Raw genomic sequence first — 24,895 nt, forward strand, 5'->3', positions numbered from 1 at the left:
TTGAAAAATGGCCGTCATGATGGCCTCATAGATTTGTTGTGAAGATTAAATGATAATGTATGCAAATAACTCTGCACAGTGCCTGGCACCCAGGCTATATTCAATAAAAGGTAGAGATTATTATAGTTCCTGGCACCTTTCAGTCCAAGCATTACTTATGCATTCCTACTCATTTGCATAGCCAAATAGTAATTTACATAGACTGTGATATTTTACTATAGGTATTTCTGCTTTCAAGACAGCTCTCCTTTTCCAACTTTCCATTTTTATAAATGGCACCACTGTTCCAAGACTCCCAGGCTGAAACCTTGGCAGTGTGCTCAGCTTTTTCTGCTCTTTCATGGGCCAAATTCGTTGGCACTTAACCATGGGCTGTCTCTAACTGTTCTGAGAATGTCTTAACTCCCTGTTGAAACTGTAAATGCTTTAAGAGCAAGAACTCTGACTTATACTGCCTTGGTATCTATTACACTGGCATAGAGCAGGAACTCAATACATATTTGCTTTCTGACAAGATTCTATCAACAAATTAATTTACAGGGACAGGTGTGAAGGAGATACTACACCAATCTGAAACACCAATCAGATATTCTGTGATTATGTTTTATCCAACACCCCTTCTCCACTCCATGAATTCCTCCTACTCATTAAGGCCCAAGTCAATATTCTTCTTGCTGTTAAGGTCTCCTTGCTGATATCTTCCATAAATATTATCTCCTTTCTTTCTTTCATTTAAACTACTTATTTAATTGCATGAAGTTTTAACCACTTTTTAAAGTAAAAACTGAAAAAAATTGGAGTTCCTTGATGGTCCAGTGGTTAGGACTTGGGGCTTTCACTGCCATGGTGGGTTCTATATGTGGATGGGGAACTATGACCTCCCACACACAAAGAAAGAACCTGAAAATGATACAGGTATAAAGTGATGATGAAATTTTTTCCTCTTAGTTTTATTTCTCAGAGATAACAACTAGGAACACTTTGGTGGGTATCCCTCCAGATCTTTTTCTGTTGCATTAGAAATTAATATCCTCTACTGCTGCTGCTGCTGCTAAGTCGCTTCAGTCGTGTCCGACTCTATGCAACCCCTTAGACGGCAGCCCACCAGGCTCCCCCATCCCTGGGATTCTCCAGGCAAGAATACTGGAGTGGGCTGCCATTTCTGTCTCCAATGCATGAAAGTGGAAAGTGAAAATTGAAAGTGAAGTCACTCAGTCATATCCGACTCTTCGCGACCCCATGGACTGCAGCCCACCAGGCTCCTCTGCCCATGGGATTTTCCAGGCAAGAGTACTGGAGCGAGTTGCCACTGCCTTCTCCATATCCTCTACTAAAACAGAATAAAAATTAAAGTTTTAAAAATGATTGTATTTCTCTGAGATTTTACATGCCCCCCAAAATGACCATTTTCTAGGTCATGGGGGAAAGGGCTTAAAATAAATCCAAGTCATGAAATAAATGAGTAAAATTCAAATTTGTTCCATGCCAATTTGACAGTGCCTATCACACTGTACAGTTTGTATAAACCTCTGCCTTCCAGCTAGATTTATACCAGAGCAGTAACTGACATCCATTTTTATTCCCCCAACACCTATTTTGCACATAGTAAGGATCCAATACATGTTTAGTGGAGAATGACTTAACTGGGGTGAGGGGGCGGTGGGCCCAGCCACAGGCACCACCCTGGGGGCCAGCGTGGCCTGCAGGATGTGCCAGAGCACAGGGACACAGAGAAAGGCAACAGCATCCTGGACAGTCCAGACTCTAGGCTTCTCCCCAGCCCCAGGCACTGGTCTCTCTCAGGGCCCGGGGCAGTGAGGAGCGTGAACCAGCCCGCGGGGCTCTGGCCCAATGCAGGATCCCCCCACGGCCCTGAATCCAGCTTCTCTCCAACCCCCTGGTCTCTGGCTGCTCACCAAGGTTATGCCTCCTGGCCTTTGGCGAAGGAGTGGTATTTGACCCCTTACCACCAGCAGAAGTAAGGTGCACATCCTCCATCAAGTACGACTCAGACTGGCACTTCATCAACGACGTCCACCTGTCCCTGGGCTTGGCGGTGGCCGCCTGCAGCCAGACCATCTCCTGAATTCCCAGTTGCACGTGGCACATCTACAAGGCGGAGGTGAACTTCCAGCCCCGCTCGAGCCCGCCTGCTGCCTCAGCACCACCATCCTCTATCTCAAGTACCCAAGGCGGTCTGCACCACCACCCTGGATGACAGTGCCGCAACACCCTGAAGAGGCACCTGTCCAGCGTGGAGCTCGAAGTCAGGGAGCTCCTGGGCGGTGTTTACCTGTTGGAGGAGAGCTGACTCGAGCTCGCTGAGAGGTCGGCCAGCCTTCTGGTCCAAGTAGGGTTGGGCGAGGCTGCCCTCGGGCGTCACTCCAGCCCTGGAAGAGTCTAACCCAGAAAGTGTGTGTTAGTCGCTCAGTCGTGTCCGACTCTTTGCGACCCCATGGATTGTAGCCCACCAGGCTCCTCTGTCCATGGGGGGTCTCCAGGCAAGAACACTGGAGTGGGTTGCCGTTCCCTTCTCACCTCTAAGCCCAGCCTGAAGAATAAAAACAAATGTCACAATAGCTTCTAATTATTGAGGGAATTTAGTTTTTATAATTTTTCCAATTATTTTTAAAAGGAATGTATCTCCTAGTTTGCTATTAACATAGGTTCCCCCAAGGTGTGTTAGTCGCTTAGTCATGTCCGACTCTTTGCTACCCCATAGACTATATAGTCCATGGAATTCTCTAGGCCAGAATACTGGAGTGGGTAGCAGTTCCCTTCTTCAGGGGATCTTCCCAACCCAGGGTTTGAACCTGGTCTCCTGCATTGCAGGTGTATGCTTTACTGTCTGAGCTATCAGGGAAGCCCTAAGCCTCATGATGAAAAATACAAAAATAGCTAGAGCAAAAGGAAACTGGCCACACTTCAAAATAGGGAGAAGGGGAGAGCTCTTTTTCCATTGGTCAGTTTGTCAGAGAAAGAGCAGAAAAATTATCTGAGATGGGAAAAAATGAGCTTGAAGAAATTTCAGCCTCTGGTGTCTTTGCTTCTACAAAAGTGGTGCTAATTCAGTGAGCTGTGACACCCATGTGGATTCCGTCTGTGGAGAGCTGAGTTCCATTCAGGTTTTTTTTTTTTTTTTTTTTTTTAATTTCCATTTGTATTTCCTGTTAACCAAAATCCCTGGAATCCTCTAAATCTTGTTCACCCTGTTCACAGTGGGGTCAGGTCAGCTGGTGGCTAAGTTTAGGGACAACAGTTTGGTTTCAGCTCCTTCCACAGGTGGGTTCCAAGCTCAGGCTCTGGTGTCATACCTTGAACATCTGGTAATGTCTCCACAGGCTTGTGTAACTCTCCTGATACGTATTTTGGGGCTTCCAAATACTTCCCTAATTTTCTCATAAGGCAAAACATAGCAGAGGCCCCTTTGGAGAAAAACAGCATTTTGAAAAAATCCTTAGGGAAAACACTTTCTGGGGAGTCCATGAGGAGGGTTTCACTCACAGTGGGAGCTGTCAGCCACACCTAGGACTTGATGCCTCCTGGGAGGAGGTAGACACAGATGTTTCTGATAATCTAGTTCATCAGGGTGAATGTCCTTTCCAGTGTCCTTGGGTCAACACTGCAGAGGAATTCTGCTGGTGCCTGAGGTCTAAGCAAAAAAAAAACAAAACAGAAAATTTTCACCCCAAATCCAAACCCAAGTGAATGATGTCACAAGTCAAACACCAAAGCCTGGGTACTGTGATGACCGTGCATATGCATTTATGTGTTCATTTTAGTGCAACAGTCATGGCATTGGGTGAGAACAGAAGAAACTTTGTGAATTCAGGTGATGGGGCCACAGAAGCCAGGCTGCCTCTGGCCCTCAGCCGCTTGCCTGTCCTGCTTCACACTCCATCCCACTCTGCCTCAGCCAACACTTACTTCTTCCTCCTGCCAATCCTTGTGGATTTCTTTTTCAAACTTTAAACTTTTTGTTTTGTATTGGAGCCAACTAACAATGCTGTGGTAGTTTCAGGTGAATAGCAAAGGGACTCAGTCATACATATACACCCCTGTGGATTTTGAGTAAAGAAAGTGGCAGATGGCTTCTGCTATTCTGATATCAGAGAGAACAAAACTGTGGGTATTTCCTTTGAAGGCATCCAAATGATGTCAGGTGCTTGGGGCTTGCAGAGTCCTGGAAGCTCGGACTCCCGCTAGATCACTGGATTTCTGCTGATAGCTTCCATCTGTCCTAAAAGCTGAATGGAGAGCTCTGTGAGTACCCTGGAGCCACAGCAGGGACTTTTGTTACAAGGAGGGCAGGTGTGATGATAATCAGTGTCATTTAAAGCCATCAGAAGCCTGGAGGGCTAAATGGTCTGCTGTCTTCCTCAGATTTGATAGTGTTTAGCTCATCATGCACCTGATTGAAAGCATTCCTTCTGTGGAGCCTGTGATAGGCTCCATGATCGCAAGTTTGCCAGTGTGAAGCTTAGGGGGGGGACTGCTCAAGGGGGCACTCCAGGACCCCATAGTTTCCTGTCATCATGCAGAGCAGCAAATGCCTTCTGCATTTGCAAGAGTAAATTACACAGCATTTATTGATAAAAATGGGGGTTTTCCCTCTGACTTGTTAATCTTGTCCTTTAAAACAAGTGGTAAATGTAATTTTTAAACCATGATAAGAGAATTCCCAAGGTTTTTCTCTGACCCAATTGAGACCCTTGATGAGCTCAGGACAATGTCATGGGCAGTATGGCCGGAGAGACGTCTGGGAGAGAATAGGGTTTTTGCATATGGCCCTGTGTTGAGATGCACATATGAGATTTTTATTAATACGAAATACATAATCGAGGTAAGTAGAAGTGAGCAACTGTGGATGGAAAAGTGAATGGAAAAGCAGATTCTGTTTTGTTAGGTTATTCACTAGGGACCCACCTGTAGTTCTCTTAAATCCTTCCTTTTTCTCCAAATCTGATTTTCTGAAATTGCAGAAAAGGAAGCATGTGAAGATGTGGATCAAATGTCATAGATCAGTGGTGGATTCATGTTGGTTTCGAAGGTGGAAGAGATGATTTTTAAACCCACTGATTAAAGACAAACATTCCTAAAAGTGACTGGGAAATACCGCTTGCTTGTGAGTTAAGAAGTCTCTTTTCTCAGACTCTTAAATTATATCTTTTATGTAATAAGGATGATTTGTATTTTCAGAGAAAAGTTTTCTTTTGAAATTACAGGCCTTTGAAAAAGAATAAGTACCTTCTCATTTGATATGCTTCCCGTTTCTAACCTTAGGGAGAGTATTTGACGAAAATGCCTTTTTAAATTTATCTTTGACATCTGTACCACTTCATTTTGCTTCATGACTTCTTCATTTAATAATAAATTATCTTTAGCGGCTTCCCTGGTGGCTCAGTAGTAAAGAATCCACCTGCCAATGCAGGAGACACTGGTTTGATCCCTGATTCAGGAAGATCCCAGATACCTCAAATCAACTAAGCTCACGCGCCACAACTACTGAACCTGTGTGTCCTAGAGCCTGTGCTCCACAACAAGAGAAGCCAGTACAATGAGACACCTGCACCCGGCAACAAGAGAGTAACTTGAGAAAAGCCCAAGCAGCAACAAAGACTAGCACAGCCAAAAATAAAAATAAATAAATGAATAAAATTATAAAAAAGAAACCAGGGACTTCCCTGATGGTCCAATGGCTGAGACTCCGTGCTCCCAGTGCAGGCGGCCTCAGTTCTATCCCTGGTCAGGGAACTAGATCCCACAGGCCACAGCTAAGATCTGGTGCAGCCAAATAAATAAATGTTTTTTAAAAAAGAAAGAAACCAATATTAAAATTAAAAATAAATTATGTTTTTAAAAAGAACGACTTTCATCTACCACCCTTTTAAAAATGATTTATGGCTTGATTTATTTTTTAATAATAAACAGATTTACTTTGAGAATTCTGCATCTCACCCTTAAATGGTTCAGCTATCAGTCAGAGCCTCAGTAGGAAACTGAACTAATTCAAATTTTTCAAGAAACTTTGATGAAGGAACTATTCAAAAAGTGTGAGCACCAAAAAGGGAGGTTGAGGTAGCCAGAGGCCATCAATAGCAGGAAATTATTACCAGGCTTGCTTGAAAAGGCAAGAGGAAGGAAATGGAGTTTCCTGAGACTGGTGAAACCCTGAGCCATAGAAGAGGGATTGCTGATAGGAGCTGATATCTTGGAAGGATGCAGCCACTCCCAGAAAATAAGAAAATGTGGCACAGAGCAGGGGAAACCCCCCAGAGCTCTCTACTCCTGCACGCCACGCTCTTACCAGTGCCTTCCACTGATGGAACTTTCAAGTGAGCAATGAGCCTGCATGATACAGTCCTTGGCGATTAGCTTCCTGGGGCACAGGGCAAACAGGACAAGGAATGGATGGGGGTGAGTAACACAGAGAGGCACACAGTCTACCAGTTACCAACTGCATTGTTGCCAAGTGATGTCAGCTCAGTTATTCTTTCATCTGGAGCCTAAACTGCAAAGTTAGCCACTAGTGTTTTTCATGCCAGACAGTAGGAAAGTGCAGAAGGAGAAATAATCAAAATATAAGACACAGTAGTTAAAGACCTTTCTTCAGTAGGCAGCCAGGAGGGTAAGCTGGTACTCATAACTGCCTTCTTCCACCATCTATTCCATATTCCCTTTACCTTCTGCCAGCACCTTGGCTGGAGGGGATTCTTTGTTTGGTAGGATGGCCCAAACCTTCATTTCCACAGGATTCATGCCTTTTGTGGTTCTGCCTTTATTGTTTTGCTATGGTTTTACATTGATGGCTATTGGCTATGGGAATATTAACAGGTAAGCTGGTGAAGCCACTGGGAGCAGACAGAATTCTCCTTACTGCTATTAGCATCAGCAACCTAATTTCCACTAGATAATCAGAATTGGTTGTCCTGTCTAATGTTGTAAGCTCCTTTTCTGCCATTGACCCAATAGTATGAGGAGCCCATGACTGCTGAGACCCTGAGCCATAGAAGAGGGGTTGCTGACAGGAGCTGATATCTTGGAAAGAAGCAGCCATTCCCAGAAAATAAGAAAATGTGGCATAGAGCAGGAGGAAACCCCCAGAACTCTCTCTTCCTGCATGCCTAGCTGCAGGAGCCCATGACTGCATACTCTTGAGTCAGTGGCAGAAAAGGGGCTTACAACATTGGATAGGGTGACTGATTCTGATTATCAAGTGGAAATTAGGTTGCTGACACTAATAGCAGTAAGGAGAATTCTGTCTGCTCCCAGTGGCTTAACCAGGTTACCTCTTAATATCCCCATAGCCAATAGCCATCAATGAAAAGCCACAGCAAAGCAATAAAGGCAGAAACATGCAGGGCATGAATCCTGTGGAAATGAAGCCTTGGGTCATCATTGAGGAGGAGCCCAAGATGACCACTTCCCTGATAGATCAGTTGGAAAGAATCCACCTGCAATCCAGGAGATCCCAGTTCGATTCCTGGATCAGGAAGATCCGCTGGAGAAGGGATAGGCTACCCACTCCAGTATTCTTAGGCTTCTCTTGTGGCTCAGCTGGTAAAGAATCTGCCTGCAATGCAGGAGACCTGGGTTTGATCCCTGGGTTAGGAAGATCCCCTGGAGAAGGGAAAGGCTACCCACTCCAGTATTCTGGCCTGGAGAATTCCATGGACTGTATAGTCCATGGGGTCACAAAGAGTAGGACACGACTGAGTGACTTTCACACTTTCACACAAGATGACCAGGAGGAAATGTCAGCTTCCAATTTAACAGAACCAATTTATTAATAATTCCTGAGTTATCTGGAGGAAGCATTCCTTGAGAAACAGAACCTCAAAACCCACTGAACCCAGAGTTGCAGGGACAAAAAGCAAAGTTCCTAAGAGTGAATTATTAAGTATAAATGTTAGAAGGATCACTCCCACTTTCACCCTGGACCTTTGTATTCCAGCCATGGAGAAGATTGCACTATATATTGCTTGCTTGCTTAGGGCAAGTACCATATCCTTTGACATCATCCCAACTTTGCAGGTCGTTGCCTCCTAAATCACATTCCCAGAAATCACCTGCCTGTGGTTTACTAGTATACATCTATTAATATGTAACGTGTGACATCCGAATTAGATTTTTTTGCTGGTGTTTTTACCATCTTTCTTTTCTTTTTTTGGCCATACCATCTGGCATCCAGATCTTAGTTCCCCGACCAGGGATCGAACCCGTGCCCCTGCAGTGGAAGTGAGGGAGTCTTAACCACTGGACTGCCAGGGAAGTCCTTTACCATCTTTCTATGAAAGGGGTATTTTGGTAATTTGAGAACACCTTGTATTTTTATCACCCAAATAAACAAAACAACCAAGAAAATAAAAACACTCTTGTTCCATAATGATATTTTTAGGTTACACAGGTAGACCCTACCTAAGATATTGGCTTTTGCCATGCTCTTTGATGCCTGATCATCACTTATATCTCATCTCCCATTGCCTCACCCCATCTAGTGGAGAACATGTCCGCTAAGCCTATATCAGCAATTTCACAGAGATGTTTTAGATCTCCTATTAAGAATCATTGTTGATGACAACCTCATAATTATGTGGCATCATAAAATGCAATATGCTCTATAATACATCAAAAAGTGTCAAGTAGGCCCTGTATTGAAGTCAAGAAAAAAGATAATGGCCCCAAATGCATCTCGTCTCATATTTTGATCTGATAACTTAGATTAAACTAAGGAGCAGTTTGGGATGAAAGAAGAGCATCACTTGTTCAAACTGTAGGAGAAGCATCCTCATTATAATAATCATCCTCATGTACTTCAGTAGGTATCAATTTCTTGGAGCAAAGTTCTACAACTATTTACAGTTTAAGAGCTTGGATTCAGACAACCCTAAGCTCCACACCTAATTCACTATTTCTGTGATCTGGGCAAATTACTTAAAATCTCTGAGCCTCAGTTCTTCCTCTCTGTAAAGTTAACATAACTACAGTCCTTTCTCCTAGGCTTAAAGGCTTATATAGAGCCTGGCATATACTAAGTCCTTAAAAATTATTAATAATTGTGATTTGTAGTATTTACATACTTAGGCATTATAGGTGTTGGGCTCTAAGATGAATGAAAGATTTGAGAAGAGAGATTTGTAATAGGAATATTTACCAGGAGGAAAACACTCTAAGTTTCCTGTAGATTGCCTTTTTAGATGCTTCAGTAATTTTTCCCCCTCCTCCTGCCCCCTCTAAAGATCTGATAAACTTTAAGAAAGCAAACACAATTGCTTAACATAAACTTTATCATAGCAACTGAATGTTATTATATAATAACATATTATATACTTTGAGAACAAATTAATTCAACTTTGGCCAACCTAATGATACAAAGAAATTCTGTTTTTATGCTTTAGAAATGTTTTATGGTAGGCATCATATTAATGCCACTGTATAATCACAAAATTCAGTATTCAGTTCAGTCACTCAGTCGTGTCCAGCTCTTTGTGACCCCATGAATTGCAGTATGCCAGGTTTCCCTGTCCATCACCAACTCCCAGAGCTTGCTCAAACTCATGTCCATCAAGTCAGTGACACCGTCCAACCATCTCATCCTCCGTCGTCCCCTTCTCCTCCCACCTTCAATCTTTCCCACCATCAGAGTCTTTTCTAATGAGTCAGTTCTTCGCATCAGGTGACCCAAGTATTGGAGTTTCAGTTTCAGCATCAATCCTTCCAATGTATATTCAGGACTGATTTCCTTTAGGATTGACTGGTGTGATCTCCTTGCAGGTCAAGGGACTTTCATGAGTCTTCTCCAACACCACAGTTCAAAAGTATCAATTCTTTGGTGCTCAGCTTTCTTTATGGTCCAACTCTTATATCCATACATGACTACTGGAAAAACCATAACTTTGACTGTATGGACCTTTGCCATGAAAGTAATGTCTCTGCTTATAATTACACCCAATTTATAGAACTAGAGGTCAAAATTTACCAAGTTACACAATTTTAGGAGTTTACGGTTGTATCGTGGTCTTTAAATCCCTAAATTGGTCACATTCATGGTGCAGTGCTCAGAGTTCTGGGTTCTCAAAAGAAGAGAGTTGGAGGAATCCTACTCCCTAACTTCGGAGGACACCACAATCTATAGTGATGAAAACAGCATGATACAGCACAAAAACAGACTCACAATCAGAGGACAAGAATCGAGAGCCCAGAAATAAACCTACATACTTATGGTCAATTAATCTACGACAAAGGAGGCAAGAATATACAATGGGGAAAAGACAGGCTCTTCAATAAATGATGCTGGGAAAACTGGACAGCTACATAAGAATGAAATTAGAACATTCTCTAACACCATATACAAAAATAAACTCAAAATGGATTAAAGACCTAAATATAAGACCAGAAATCATAAAACTCCTGGAGGAAAACATAGATAGAACTCTCTTTGACATAAATCATAGCAATACTTTTTTTTTAATCTGTCTCCTAAAAATAAAGGAAATAAAAGCAAAAATAAACAAATAGGACCTAATTAAACTGAAAAGCTTCTGCATAGAAAAGGAAACCGTTGAAAAAACAAAAAGACAACCTGGGAGAAAATATTTGTAAATGATATGACTGATAAAGGATTAATATCCAAAATATAAAAACAGCTCACACAACTTGACTAAAAAATAGGCAGAAGACCCGAACAGACATTATTCCACAGATGAAATGCAGATGGCCAATAGGCAAATGAAAAAATGCTCAACATGGCCAATCATCAGGGAAATGCAAATTAAAACCACAATGAGCTATCACCTCAAACCTGTCAGAATGGCCTATCATCAAAGAGACTACAACTAACAAATGTTGACAAAGATGTGGAGAAAAGGGAACCCTCATGCACTGTTGGTGGGAATGTAAATTGGTATAGTCACTATGGAAAACAGTATGGAAGTTTCTCAAAAAACTAAAAATAGAGCTACCATATGACCCAGGAATTCCACTCTTGGGTATATATAAAAAACAAAAACACTAATTCAGAAAGATACATGTACCCCACTTTTCATAGCAGCATTAATGACAGTCGGTAAGATATGAAAGTAATCTAAGTGTCCATCGACAGATGAATGAATAAAGAAGATGTGTGAGACATATATAGAAAATGGAACATTACTCTGCCAGAAAAAGCAAAATCTTGCCATTTTAAATTACATGGATGGGCCTGAGGGTTTTATACTTATAAAATAAGTCAGGCAGAGAAAGATAAATACTGTACGTTTTCACTCATATATGGTTTTAAAAAGAAAACAAATGAATATAACAAAACAGAAACAGACTCATAGATATAGAGAATAAACTGGTGGTTACCAGCGGGAAGAGGGAAGGGAGAAGGAGAAAGATAAGGGTAGGGGATTAAGAGGTATGAACTGCTCTGTATAAAACAAATAAGCTACAAGAATATATTGTACAACACAAGGAATATAGCTGACATTTTATCATAACTATAAATGGAGCATAACCTTTAAAAATTGTCCAAGCTGTGCAGCACAGCTCAAAAGAAAAAATAAAATAAAAATAAAATTGTGGGAAATTCCCTGGTGATTCAGTGGTTAGGACTCCACATTCATTGCCAAGGGCACGCGTTCAGTTCCTGGTCAGAGAACTAAGATCCCATAGCTGTGTGGCATGGCCAAAATAAATAAATAAGTAATAAAAATGGTGAATTACTATATTATACACTTGTAACTTATATAATATTGTTGAACTATACTTCAATAAAAATTAATTAATTTTAAAAGAATTTGGGCTCTTGAGTCAGATTACCCAGGTTCACCCTGGTAACCGTGAGCAAGGAATTAACCTTCCTGTGCTTTTATTCTGTCAACAGTAAAATAGGAATAAGAGTACCAGTGTCATAAGGACTATTGTGAGAATTAAATAAACTGAACAAATGAAGATGTTGGCTATTATTCCTTCTTATTTCTGTGATTCCAAGTTCCTAGGCCCTAGTAAAGAACAGCATGTCCTATCAAAAAAGGTATCTGAAAAGTGCCCTAGTGAGTTTGTCTCAGAAAAAAGTCTGATTACACAGGCAGTGAACCATTATTCCAAGAAACGCAAGCCAACTGTGACAATAAGGAATCATTTTATGCACAACTACCCTAGAAGTTAGGGACAAATTTAATGAGTCAGCTTATTGGAGCACAGAATCAACTGACTGGTCCTGTTCTTTAGTAAGCTGGATTTGTCAAGCTTCCATAGAAAAGCTTAAAGTAGGCCCTAAGTCTCTGCCACATTGCACCCCCGGGCTATGACCTCACAGATGGTAGGATTTAAGTGGTCTCAGGCAAGTTTGAAGGTAGGTCTTTTCCATTACTCAGAGAGTAATGATTTTTCCCTCCTCTATTCCTCTTTATCTGGTTAGGGGAGAACAGAGGTGTTCAATGTGCTTTGCGTTCTGTGTTTTTCAACACTGAGTATAATACAGCTCAACAGATTATTATCAAGACTGATTTGAGGATACTGGGGAGAGAAGCAGTTGAGAGCTGGCCAGCCCCTGAACCATGTCATCCTGCTGCTGAGAGAGTCTTTCCTATACAAACTCAAAAGGTTTACATTTTAAAAAATACAAAACTTAAAGACGATTTCTTTTTTTACAGGATGCATACCTCTAAGACCCAGTCATTCTAAACTCCTCAAATTCACCAATAATTTGCTCCCTTCTACACTCCCTCAAGCCCTGGGATGTTCTTCTCCAACCCCTCCCATGGCTAATTCTGAAGAATACAAAAACATTAATTAGAAAATAACTATGTACCCCTTATGTTCATTGCAGCATTATTTACAATAGCCAAGATATGGAAGCAATCTAAGTGCCCATCAATAGATGAATGGATAAAGAATATGCGGTAAAGATATACAATGGAATATTGTGTGCTGGCTAAGTCACTTGACTGAAGTCAGTTGTATCCTACTCTGAGTGACCTTATGGACCGTAACCTGCCAGGTTTCTCTGTCCATGGGATTCTCCAGGCAAGAATACCAGAGTGGGTTTTCCAGGCCCTCCTCCAGGGAATCTTCCCCACCCAGGGACCAAACCCACATCCCTTACATCTCCTGCATTGGCAGGCGGGTTCTTTACCACTAGCGCTATTTGGGAAGCACCACAGTGGAATATTACTCAGTTATAAAAAAAAATGAAATCTTGCCATTTTGACAACATGGATTGACCTAAAAGATATTATTATGCTAAGTAAAATAAGTCAGAGAAAGACAAAAACTGTATGATTTCACTTAGATGTGGAATGTAAAAAACAAAGAAACATAACAAAACAGAAATGAGTTAGAGATACAGAGTACGAATAGGTGGTTGCCAGAGGGGAAGGGGGAATAAAGGGAGGAAAGAAAAAGTAAGGAAGATTAAGAGGGACAAACTTTCAGTTGCAAAATAAATGAGTCATAGTTAAAAACTGTACACTGTGAGGAATATAGTCAATAACTCTGTAGTATCTCTGAATGGTGACATATCATAACTAGACCTACATGACCATTTTTAAATATATAGAAATATCAAATAACTATGTTGTATAACAGTAACTAGCATAGTGTTGTAGGTCAATTATATTTCAAAAACAAACTCATAAAAAAAAGAGATCAGATTTGTCGTTACCAAAGGCAAGGAATTGGGGGAGGGGGAATTGGAGAAGGTGGTCAAAAGGTACAAACTTCCACTTATAAGATAAACAAGTACTAGGGATATGCCAGCAAATTTGGAAAACTCAGCAGTGGTCACAGGACTGGAAAAAGTCAGTTTTCATTCCAATCCCAAATAAAGGCAATGCCAAAGAATCTTCAAACTACCACACAATTGCACTCATTTCACCACTAGCAAAGTAATGCTCAAAATTCTCCAAGCCAGGCTTCAACAATACATGAACTGAAAACTTCCAGATGTTCAAGCTAGATTTAGAAAAGACAGAGGAACCAGAGATCAAATTGCCAACATCCGCTGGATCATAGAAAAAACAAGAGAATTCCAGAAAAACACCTGCTTCATTGACTATGCTAAAGCCTTTGACTGTGTGGATCACAATAAACTGTGGAAAATTCTTAAAGAGATGGGAATGCCAGACCACCTGACCTGCCTCCTGAGAAATCTATATACAGGTCAAGAAGCAACAGTTAAAACTGGACATGGAACAACAGACTGGTTCCAAATTGGCAAAGGAGTACGTCAAGGCTGTATATTGTCATCCTGCTTATTTAACTTGTATGCAGAGTACATCATGAGAAAAGCTGGGCTGGAGGAAGCACAAGCTGGAATCAAGATTGCTGGGAAAAACATCAATAACCTCAGATATGCAGATGACACCACCCTTATGGCAGAAAGTGAACAGAAAGAGCCTTTTGATGAAGGTGAAAGGGGAGAGTGAAAAAGTTGACTTAAAACTCAACATTCAAAAGATTAAGATCATAGCATCCAGTCCCATCTCTTCATGGCAAATAGATAGGAAAATAATGGAAACAGTAACAGGCTTTATTTCCTTAGGCTCCAAAATCACTGCAGGTGGTGACTGCAGCCATGAAATTAAAAGATGTTTGCTCCTTGGAAGAAAAGGTATGATAAACCTAGAGAGCATATTAAAAAGCAGAGACATTACTTGATTGACAAAGGTCTGTCTAGTCAAAGCTATGGTTTTTCCAGTAGTCATGTATGGATGTGAGAGTTGGACCATAACGAAAGCTGAGTGCTGAAGAATTGATGCTTTTGAACTGGGGTGTTGGAGAAGACTCTTGAGAGTCCCTTGGACTGCAAGGAGACCAAACCAGTCCATCCTAAAGGAAGTCAGTCCTGAATGTTCATTGGAAGGACTGATGTTGAAGCTGAAGCTACAATACTTTGGCCACCCGATGGGAAGAACTGACTCATTAGAAAAGACTCTGATCCTGGGAAAGATTGAAGGCGGGAGAAGGAGATGACAGAAGATGAGATGATTGGACAGCATCACCAACTCAATCGACATGACTTTGAGCAAGCTCTGGGAGCTGGTGATGGACAGGGAAGCCTGGTGTGCTGCAGTCCATGGGGTCACAAAGAGTCGGACATGACTGAGCAACTGAACTGAACTGAAAGTACTAGGGATATAATGTACAACATTATTAGTATAATTAACACTACTGTATGTTATATATGAAAGTTCTTAAGAGTAAATCCTGAATTCTCATTATAAGGAAAAACCTTTTTCTATTTCTTTAATTTTATATCTGTGAGATCATGTTTACTAAGTTTACTGTGATAATCATTAACTGTAAGTCAAATCATTATACTGTACACCTTAAACTTATACAGTGTTGTGTGTCAGTTTTATCTCAATAAAGCTGGATGAAAAATCAATAACAATAAAACACAAGTTAATTTCTGTACTAAATAATCAAAAATTTATTGAATATTGACTGTAATAGCCATTTTATTGGTCTCTGTGCTAGAAGAATACAAGCCAGAGAAAACGCCTTACTGCAACTTGCATGGCTGTGCTGGATTCTAATCCTTCCTACCTCATCCACTTCACTCATAGCTACCCGCTGTGCTCACTTACTTTCCAACCATTTGGTCCTTTTCTGTTCCTAGAATTCACTCAAACAGTTACTGCTTCAGGGCCACTGCACTCGCTGGTCCTTTTTTTCCAGAGTGTTCTTCCCTCAACACTGGCCATGACTAGCTTCTTCTCCCTCAGAGGGATCTTCCAGGACAATCCCACCAAAAGTATCCAGCCCTCCATCCCCATCCCAGTCACTCAATCACAGTATCTTGCTTTACTGTCTTTCTAAAACTTATTTCAGCCTTGTTAGTTTACTTGGTGATTACCCATCTCCCCTATTTAGAAAGAAGCACAAAACCAGGGACCCTGTCTATCAAGTACTGTTCTTGAAATAGATGCTTTGGATGCGTGTGTCTCCCCTTCTTCTGACAGTGCTATCATCTGTCAAAAGTGTTTGAGGATTACTTTAAAAGTACTGAATTCTTTATTCGAAATCTTTATCCCAACTTGATTTCTATCTTATTTGCTAACTTCGGCTCTGAATTATTTGTTTCTCAAAATTAAATTCACCCTCAAGCATAAAAAGTTGTCAACTTCGATGTTAAATGCTATTCACATTACTGCATAAATTGAATGTGTGTTAATTCAAAAAGTCAACAGTAAATACAAAAGCAACAACAAGAACAAAATTTTCACCTTTGATAATAGTCAGAAGAATAGGCTTTAGGCTCTGAAGGCAATTTGAAAAGAGGAATCAAAAGCCTCTGATTTCAATGGGTAATTTCTAGAGTGTTATGCTGATTTAAAATGATTATTTTACAGTGAAACCTCATACAATGGAACAACGATGTTTTCACCTCTGGATTCGTTTCTTGTTTTAGTTATTTTGAAGTAGTTCCATTTTAAAGCATTCAGTTTCTAGAAAAGAACCCAATGGTATTTAGATTAAAAAACAATCTGTGGTCTAAACATTTTGCTTTCTTCTCTTTCATAAAAATCACTCCAACCTAACCCTTCTGTTTCACACAGAAATCTCACGCAGTCTCACCAGCTCCTCCTGTTCTTCTTTCCGACTAGAATGGACTTTCCATGTTCCATCCAAGTCCCAGCAAAATTTTATTATTTCTTCCAGGCCTAGACCAAATGTTTGCCTATGAGAGTTGCATCCTTCAGAATTAATTTTCCATCATCCTCTGATCTCCCACACCACCTAGGTATAAACTATATGAGGGCAGAGGACATGTCTGTTTTCTTCAAGACCGTATTCCCAACACTTAGCGCAGTATCTGGCACACAATAGGGATTCACAATATGTTTGCTGAATGAATGAATGCTTCTCTATTACCTAGCACTATTTAATTATTTAAATATCTTCCTCCCCAAAACACTGTCAATCTCTTCTGTACTAAAGACTATGGTCTTGTCTATCTTGTATCTCTCTGAGATGTGGAGAGGGCAAAGGCAGGCTCAGAAGAAGGTAGTTTTTATCTTGTTAAAACTCCAGTATTCATTCACTTACTCTCAAATCAGCCAGGATCACAGTGGATTTCCTGTTTTGTTTTTATCTTCTCTTTAATCCAAAGCCTTTGACTGTGTGGACCACAACAAACTGTGGGAAATTCTTAAAGAAATGGGAATACCAGACCACATGACCTGTCTCCTGAGAAACCTGTGTGCAAATTAAGAAGCAACAGTTAGAACTGGACATGGAACAACAGACTGGTTCCAAACAGGAAAAGGAGTACATCAAGGCTGTGTATTGTCACCCTGCTTATTTAACTTATATGCAGAGTACATCATGAGAAATGCCGGGCTAGATGAAGCACAAGCTAGAATCAAGATTGCCGGGAGAAAAACCAATAACCTCAAATATGCAGATGACACCACCCTTATGGCAGAAAATGAAGAACTAAAGAGTCTCTTAATGAAAGTGGAAGAGGAGAGTGAAAAGGTTGGCTTAAAGCTCAACATTCAGAAAACTAAGATCATGGCATCTGGTCCCATCACTTCATGGCAGATAGATGGGGAAACAATGGATGCAGTGACAGACTTTATTTTTTGGGGCTCCAAAATAACTGCAGATGGTGATTGCAGCCGTGAAATTAAAAGACACTTGCTCCTTCAAAGAAAAGTTATGACCAATCTAGACAGCATATTAAAAAGCAGAGACATTAATTTGCCAACAAAGATTTGTCTAGTTCAAGCTTTGGTTTTTCCAGTAGTCATGTATGGATGTGAGAGTTGGACTATGAAGAAAGCCGAGCATTGAAGAATTGATGCTTTTGAACTGAAGTGTTGGAGAAGACTCTTGAGAGTCTCTTGGACAGCAAGGAGATACAACTAGTCCATCCTAGAGGAGATCAGTCCTGAATATTCATTGGAAGGACTGATGCTGAAGCTGAAACTCCAATACTTTGGCCACCTGATGAGAAGAACTGACTCATTTGAAAAGACCCTAATGCTGGGAATAATTGAAGGCAGGAGGAGAAGGGGACAACAGAGGATGAGATGGTTGGATGGCATCACCGGCTCAATGGGCATGAGTTTGAGTAAGCTCCAGGAGTTGGTGATGGACAGGGAAGCCTGATGTGCTGCAGTCCATGGGGGTCACAAAGAGTCGGACATGACTGAGTGACTGAACTGAACTGAACTGAACTGAGCTGAACTGAACTGAATCGAAACAAAGGGCTTTGCTGGTGGTTCAGTTGGTAAAGAATCTGCAATGCAGAGACTCGGGTTTGATCCCTGGGTTAGGAAGATTACCTGGAGAAGGGAATAGCAACCCACTCCAGTATTCTTGCCTGGAGAATTCCATGGACAGAGGAGCCTGGTGGGATACTGTCCATGTTATTGCAGAATCATGACAGAGTGACTAACACTAATGAACACTTAATCCAAACAAAGCTTCTAATGGCGGAAGGAGGGCCCTAGGATCTGAAGCTTATTCCCCTCCCCAACCCTAAGCCTGAGTTCAACTGACTGAGTCCAGATGTAGGGTCCCTTAGGCTTCGGTGTCTCCAAGTTGAACATTAACTCCCTCCACTCCCTGGGTTCCTCCCACTGCCATTGCCCTCCCCCACCCACTCTCCACCCTCTCCAACCTCCTCTTCCATTCCCCTACTGGAATGATCCCTCTAAAACTGGGTCACAACTCAAATGCTTAGAGAGCCAGGCTGGTAGAAAATGGCCCAGGGAGTTAGAGGCAATGCTCTTTAAAGGTGGAAACTAATTATTGCTTGCAGGAGTACAAACCTATTGTTCCTAGAACAGCTGATGTTTTGAGAAAATTTTAAGTTGTTGTCATTCAGTTTTTAAGTCACATCTGACTCTGTGTGACTCCCATGCACTGTAGCAAGCCAGGCTTCTCCGTCCTCCACTATCTCCTGGAGTTTGCTCAGATTCATGTGCATTAAGTCAGGGATGCTATCTAACCATCTCATCCTCTGCTGTTCTCTTTTCCTTTTGTCTTCAATCCTTCCCAGCACCAGGGTCTTTTCCAATGATTTAGCTCTTTGCATCAGGTGGCCAAAGTAGTAGAAGCTTCAGCATCAGTCCTTCCAATGAATATTCAGGGTTCATTTCTTTTAGAATTGACTGGTTTGATCACCTTGCAGTCCAAGGGACTCTTAAAGAGTCTTCTCCAGCACCACAATTTGAAAACATCAATTCTTGGGCTGTCAGCCTTCTTTATGTTCTAACTCTCACATTTGTATATGACTACTGGAAAAACCATAGCTTTGACTATACAAACCTTCACTGACAAAGTGATGTCTCTGCTTCTTAATGCACTGTCTAGGTTTGTCATAGCTTTCCTTCCAAGGAACAAGTGTCTTTTAATCTCATAGCTGCAGTCATGTCCACAGTGCCTTTCAAGTCCAAGAAAATCAAATTTGTCATTGCTTCTACTTTTCCCCCTCCTATTTGCTATTTTTAAGTTAGGCAAGCTGATTAAAATATATGCACAGGCCAAATATGGATTGTAAACCACTGGTTTTCTTCTCTGCTCTTCATCTCTGATGATCTGACCCTGATGCTCCCCATGGACATTCTATTTCCTTACTTGAGCATCAAGACATGGACTAATTTTGGGGCCTGCAACATCTCCTGCCAGTTTCCATGCACCTCCCTCAGACCCTAGTCTAGATCATACCATGTGACTTGCCATTCCAGGGCCCCATGCCAAGCTTTGTAATGCTTTCATATCTCTGTATGTGCTGTTCCTATTTCTTCAGTCACTGAGCCAACCACTCTTTGTTGATCAGCCAACTCAGCCAATCCAGTATGTGCCAGTTGCTGGGGACATAACTATAAGCACCACAGACAAATCTCCTGCCCTCATAGGGCTTACATTCAACCGGCAGAGGTAGATGTTACTCAAGTAATCACATGAAGAAGTAAATTTAAAATGTGGTAAGAGTTAGGAATAAAGCCCTGAGAACGTGTAACAGTGAAAGCTAAGTTGATTGGCCCTGGGGATCTGGAAAGGCTTCTCTGAAGAAATGACATTTTTCATAATTCTGAAGGACAGATAGGAATTAGCTTCCCTGGTGGCTCAGGGGTAAAGAATCCTCCTGCCAAGCAGGAGCCGCAGGTTTAATCCCGGGGTCGGGAAGATCTCCTGGAGAAGGAAATGGCAACCTACTCCAGTATTCTTGCCTGTGAAATCCCATGGACAGAGGAGCCTGGCGGGCTACAGCCTTTGGGGTCACAAAGAGTTGGACGTGACTAAGTGCCTAAACAACAACAACAATGAAAAGAGGTGGAGTCAGGGGAACTTGAGTGAGGGGAGGGAAGACACATTTGGAGTTTAGACGAAGGAACCAACAAAGTGTGCAGACTGGGGGAAGCCTGAGTCTGACTTGTTTGAGGAACTGAAAAAGGGCTGGGTTGCCAAGCACAGGAACTGAGGAGAAGAATGGCATGAGATGAAGCGGGAAAGCCAGGCAGGGCTCACCATGCAGGCAGGGCTGGATCAGATGTGGTAAGGGTAAGGGTCCTAGTCTTTATTCTAAGGACAACGGCAAGCCATTGAAGAGGTTTAACTAAGGACGTTTGTATGTGCGTGAGACAGACAGACAGACATGATCAGATTTGCATTTGGAAAACACTATGCTGGCTTCTGGGTAGAGAAATAGAGAAGAGGGGTAGGAGCAAAAGGAGAAGTTGGGGACCAGCTCAGAGGCTGCAGAAGTTCAGGTGAGGCATCATGGCACCTAAGATGGAGACACAGATAGTGGAGACAGAGAAACATAGAGAGGCAATATTTATGAAGTAAACAACAAAAAGGTTCAGGCATGGATTGCATAGGGTGGGCATAGAGCAGTGAGGCAATAGCAAGAAGTTAAAGACAACTCCCAGATTTCTGGCTGTGTGGTGAGTTGGGGGTGCTAGTCCCTAAGACAGGGAACTTGGGAGGAGAAGCAGGCTGGTGGTGAAGGCAACAGGGAGAAAGAGAGTTTAGCAATACACATTTATCAAATGCCTGTTCCAGCCTCTATATATAAAGACAGAAATAGTTCCTGCACATAAGGGGGACAGCTGTAAAAAATTATTATAATCCAAATATTACACAGGTCTCATAACCCTGTGAACTCAAACAAAGCCAGCCATATGAACACTAATCATTCCAAGTTCCTGTTGTTGCCCCTATGAAGTTCCCTTCAAGTATCTTGGGGACACTTCTAGGGACTTTTCACTGTCAGACTAAGCGGTGGGACCAAGTCATCGGGCATGTCAGCCCCACTCTGACCCCCTGCCCACTGCCCCCAGGAAGGGTGCCTTCTGTAGGAATGCTAAGAGCACCCCTGGACTGGAGTGAGGCAAACAAGCAGCCTGGCCCTGGAAGTGGATTCCTCCTTAAGTGTTGCTGGCACATGACGCTCTCATGTGCTGGAGCAGGCCTGGGTCTAATTGAAGGAGTTAGTTTCTCAAGTCATCTGAGCCCTGAAACAGCATTGCTAGTGCTGCAAGTTCGAGTTCTACTGGGGACATGGTGAGTTTGATGGGTCTCTAGGGGGATGTAAAAGGGATGCAATTGGCTATCTGGATTTGGAACACAGAAGTTTGGGTTAGAGATCTAAATTACAGATCATGGAGTAGGGATATGAGGCACAGGACCCAGCTCTGAACTCCCAACATTTAAAATGCCCTGCCCCCACTTCACCTGGCAACTTTCATCCAAATCTCACCTTCCCTCATTTATGTTGGCAGTTGGCCAGTCATTCCTTCCTGTGCATTCCAGCAGCCCTTGGTATAGTCCTCCATGATCAAGCACTTTTCACACTGCCTGATAACTCCTGATTCACATATTTGTCCTCTTCACTCTACAGTAAGCTCCTTGAGGGCATGGAGTCTTATCCAGTGTTGGCCCTCAGGCCATTTTCATCCACCACACAGGCAAAGACCAAAACTAGGGGAAGGAAAATAAAGATGTGGTACATATATGCAATGGAATATTATCCAGCCATTAAAAAGAATGAAATAATGCCATCTGCAGCAACATGGGTGGACCTGGAGATTATCATACTGAGTAAAGTAGTCAGACAAAGACAAATATCATATAATATCACTTATATGCAGTCTTTTAAAATGATACAAATGAACTTATCTACAAAACAGAGAACTAGTTTATGGTTACTGGCAGTGGGCAGAGGGGCATAAGATTGTGAGTTTGGGATTGACATTACACACTGCTATGTTTAAAATAAAATGCCTTTCCATGAAAAAATAAAATCAGGTTAAAAAAAACTATGGGACAAGAATAGTCAGAATTGATTGAGGAGGTGGGACAAGAGGATGTTGCTTGGTACAGTTTTATTGTGTTATTTCTAGGAATTTATGCCATGAGTATATTGCTATCAGTGCACAAAGATGTTCTGTAGGATGATGTTCATTGCAGTATCATTTGTAATACTGAAAAGCTGGAATCAACCTACATTTCCATCAGAAGGTAATGAGAAGTACTTGGTGGAATAATATCCTACCATGGAAAATGAAGTAGATTTACATATACTGATAAGGGATGTTTGAATAGAATATTTCATTTAAAAATAAGTCAAAAACTGTTCATATAGTATATTACAGTTTGTGTTTAAAACAAATAGATGCCTAAAAATGTCTAGAAGTTTACATAAGCAACCACTGAATGGTGGATATATGTACAAAAGCACAGTCAAGTGAATGGGCCAGGTTTTAAGGGGAATTTTACTTTTCACTTTATTCCTTTCTTATGGTTAGATTTTCCTTAAAACTAGAAGCATATTATTTTTATAATAAAATGTGCTATTTATTTAACATTTGTAATCTTCTGGGCATTACTCTACTTTGTAAAAATGTGCTCTTTGAGTCCTCATAACAGCCCTATGAAGTAGGTAGTAGGCGTATTTGTTTGTTTGTCCTTTTGTTTTTGGCTGCACCACAAGGTTATGTGGGATCTTAGCTCCCCCACTAGGAATCAAACCCATGCCTCCTGCAGCGGAAACGCAGAATCTAACCACTGGACCACCAGGGAAGTCACAGGTGTAGTTTAATTCCATTTTATAAAAGAAAAAAGGAAGCACAGAGATGCTGAATAATCAAAACATAGATTTTTAATAATTAAAAAATCTTAAGTGGGGGAGGGATAAATTGGAAGATTGGAATTGACATATACACACTACTATACACAAAATAGATAATAAGGACCTATTATATAGCACAAGGAACTCTACTCCATACTCTGTAGGTGGCCTATATGGGAGAAGAATCTGAAAAAGAATGGATATATGTATGTGCATAATGGATTCACTTTACTGTGTGCCTGAAACTAACACAACATTGGAAATCAAATATACTCCAATAAAAAAATTAAATCTTAGAAGAATTTTAAATATTGAATTTTGGTCTCACTTTCTCCTTCCACATCTTCCACATATTTGGCACCATAGATGTGTAAGCTTAAACAGATGAATAGTTTCTCTGAAGAGAAACTCTCCGGCCCAGGGAGAGCTGGAGAGCTCCAGGCTGGAGCCCTTCAACTCTTGGGAACTGACTGCAAAGCAGGGAAGGCAGACAGGGCCTGCAGAAGCAGCTACGTGCAAAAAAAAAGAAAAAAAAAAAAAAGTCCTTCCAGCCCCTCAGTTAGGGACTCACATGAAAGTGAAAACAAGCAATAAGGTACTCAATAAAATAATAACAATGGCCACTATCGCTTATCAGGCACCTACTAATTGCCAGTTCCCCTGCTGAGCGCTTTACAAACACTATCTGTTTAATCCTAACAGCCCCAAGGTAGGTATTGTTATGACCCCTTGTTTATCAAAGAGGAGAAAGCAAGGCTGAGGAAGTTTAAGTAATGCGTTCAATCCTCCAGCAGGTAAGCCAGATTTGGACCTAACTCCATCTGAATCACAATGCTCTCAATTAATCTTGCTTCCTACACCACAGAAACTGAATGCAGGGAGGACACAGGGTGGAAGAAACTTCTCTCTCCCACCACCAAAACAAACTCTAGCTACAGTCAGAGAAAATGAGACAGATTAGAGAACAGGCCTTTCAGATCCACAGCTAACATGAAACACCGAAAAATCTTCACTAGGCACTAAATGGAATGATAACTATCCTGATTCTGCTTATAAACCCAGGAGGTTTACACTGTTATTTGTTAACGTTCACAACAACTCTGCAAGGTAGATGTCATCAACTCAACTTTAGAGAGGAAGAAACTAAGGCTCAGACAGGTTATAGTTTTACTAACGGTATACAGCAAGGACAAGGCATAGCTGGCTTTGAATTTGTCTGCCTCACTCCCAAGTCAGTTTCTTCACAAGGCCATGCTGTTAATACCTTCAGGTGGAGCTGGGTCACAGTATACCATGGTCAACACAAAATGAAATCCAGACCTCCAGTCTTTCAGGACAGGAATTACTCTTCCCTGACCCCAGGGAAGACCACACCCCCACCCCCAAACAGAAGGCTGTTGCTTCGTCTACTTGGTGAACACACTGCAGCGTCACAACACATCACCTCAGAGATAACTGTTTTTGCATCTCACTAGGAAGGTTCAAACTTCTCTTCAACCCCACCTTTAGACAAAGTAAGTAAAGGTTTGACAGCCTCCCAAAAAGAATGTTGAGTCTAGTCTAGAAACCCACAGATACCACTACCCACCACTACCCAGCGCCTTCTCAGACATTTCTTTATCAAAGTTTTATTAGCCTCAGCTCAAGGTACCTCCAGCTGAGCATCTCATTACAGAGTAAGGACACTTCAGACATTTGTAACACCACTACCCAAGCAGGAATTTCAAGGACAGCAGCAGAAATTAATCGCAAGGGAGCTGTAAATCCTCTTCACCCCCTTTCCCCTCCTCCATACACTCGCTCTCTCAACTCACCAAT

General features: G+C 41.6%; 1 long non-coding RNA gene and 1 pseudogene across 3 annotated transcripts in view; one reads left to right on the forward strand and one right to left on the reverse strand.

The window, feature by feature from the left end:
* The window catches only part of LOC136164798 (uncharacterized), a 48,419-nt gene that overhangs the window by 22,274 nt on the left and 1,250 nt on the right, over nucleotides 1–24,895 (reverse strand). Inside the window, exons 2-5 of one of the 3 annotated variants that reach the window (XR_010662408.1) lie at nucleotides 21,707–21,927; nucleotides 17,038–17,187; nucleotides 3,505–3,652; nucleotides 2,294–2,400 (exon numbers count right to left, since the gene is read on the reverse strand). This is a non-coding gene — a long non-coding RNA (uncharacterized lncRNA). Of the gene's footprint in view, nucleotides 1–2,293; nucleotides 2,401–3,320; nucleotides 3,426–3,504; nucleotides 3,653–15,494; nucleotides 16,437–17,037; nucleotides 17,188–21,706; nucleotides 21,928–24,895 lie in introns of those variants that run through there. The other 2 variants (XR_010662409.1, XR_010662410.1) reach the window with 2 other exon arrangements.
* LOC136162818 (refilin-B pseudogene) lies at nucleotides 1,653–2,287 on the forward strand (annotated as a pseudogene).

The sequence above is a fragment of the Muntiacus reevesi genome, chromosome 3, assembly GCF_963930625.1.
Source record: "Muntiacus reevesi chromosome 3, mMunRee1.1, whole genome shotgun sequence".
Taxonomy (NCBI): domain Eukaryota; kingdom Metazoa; phylum Chordata; class Mammalia; order Artiodactyla; family Cervidae; genus Muntiacus; species Muntiacus reevesi.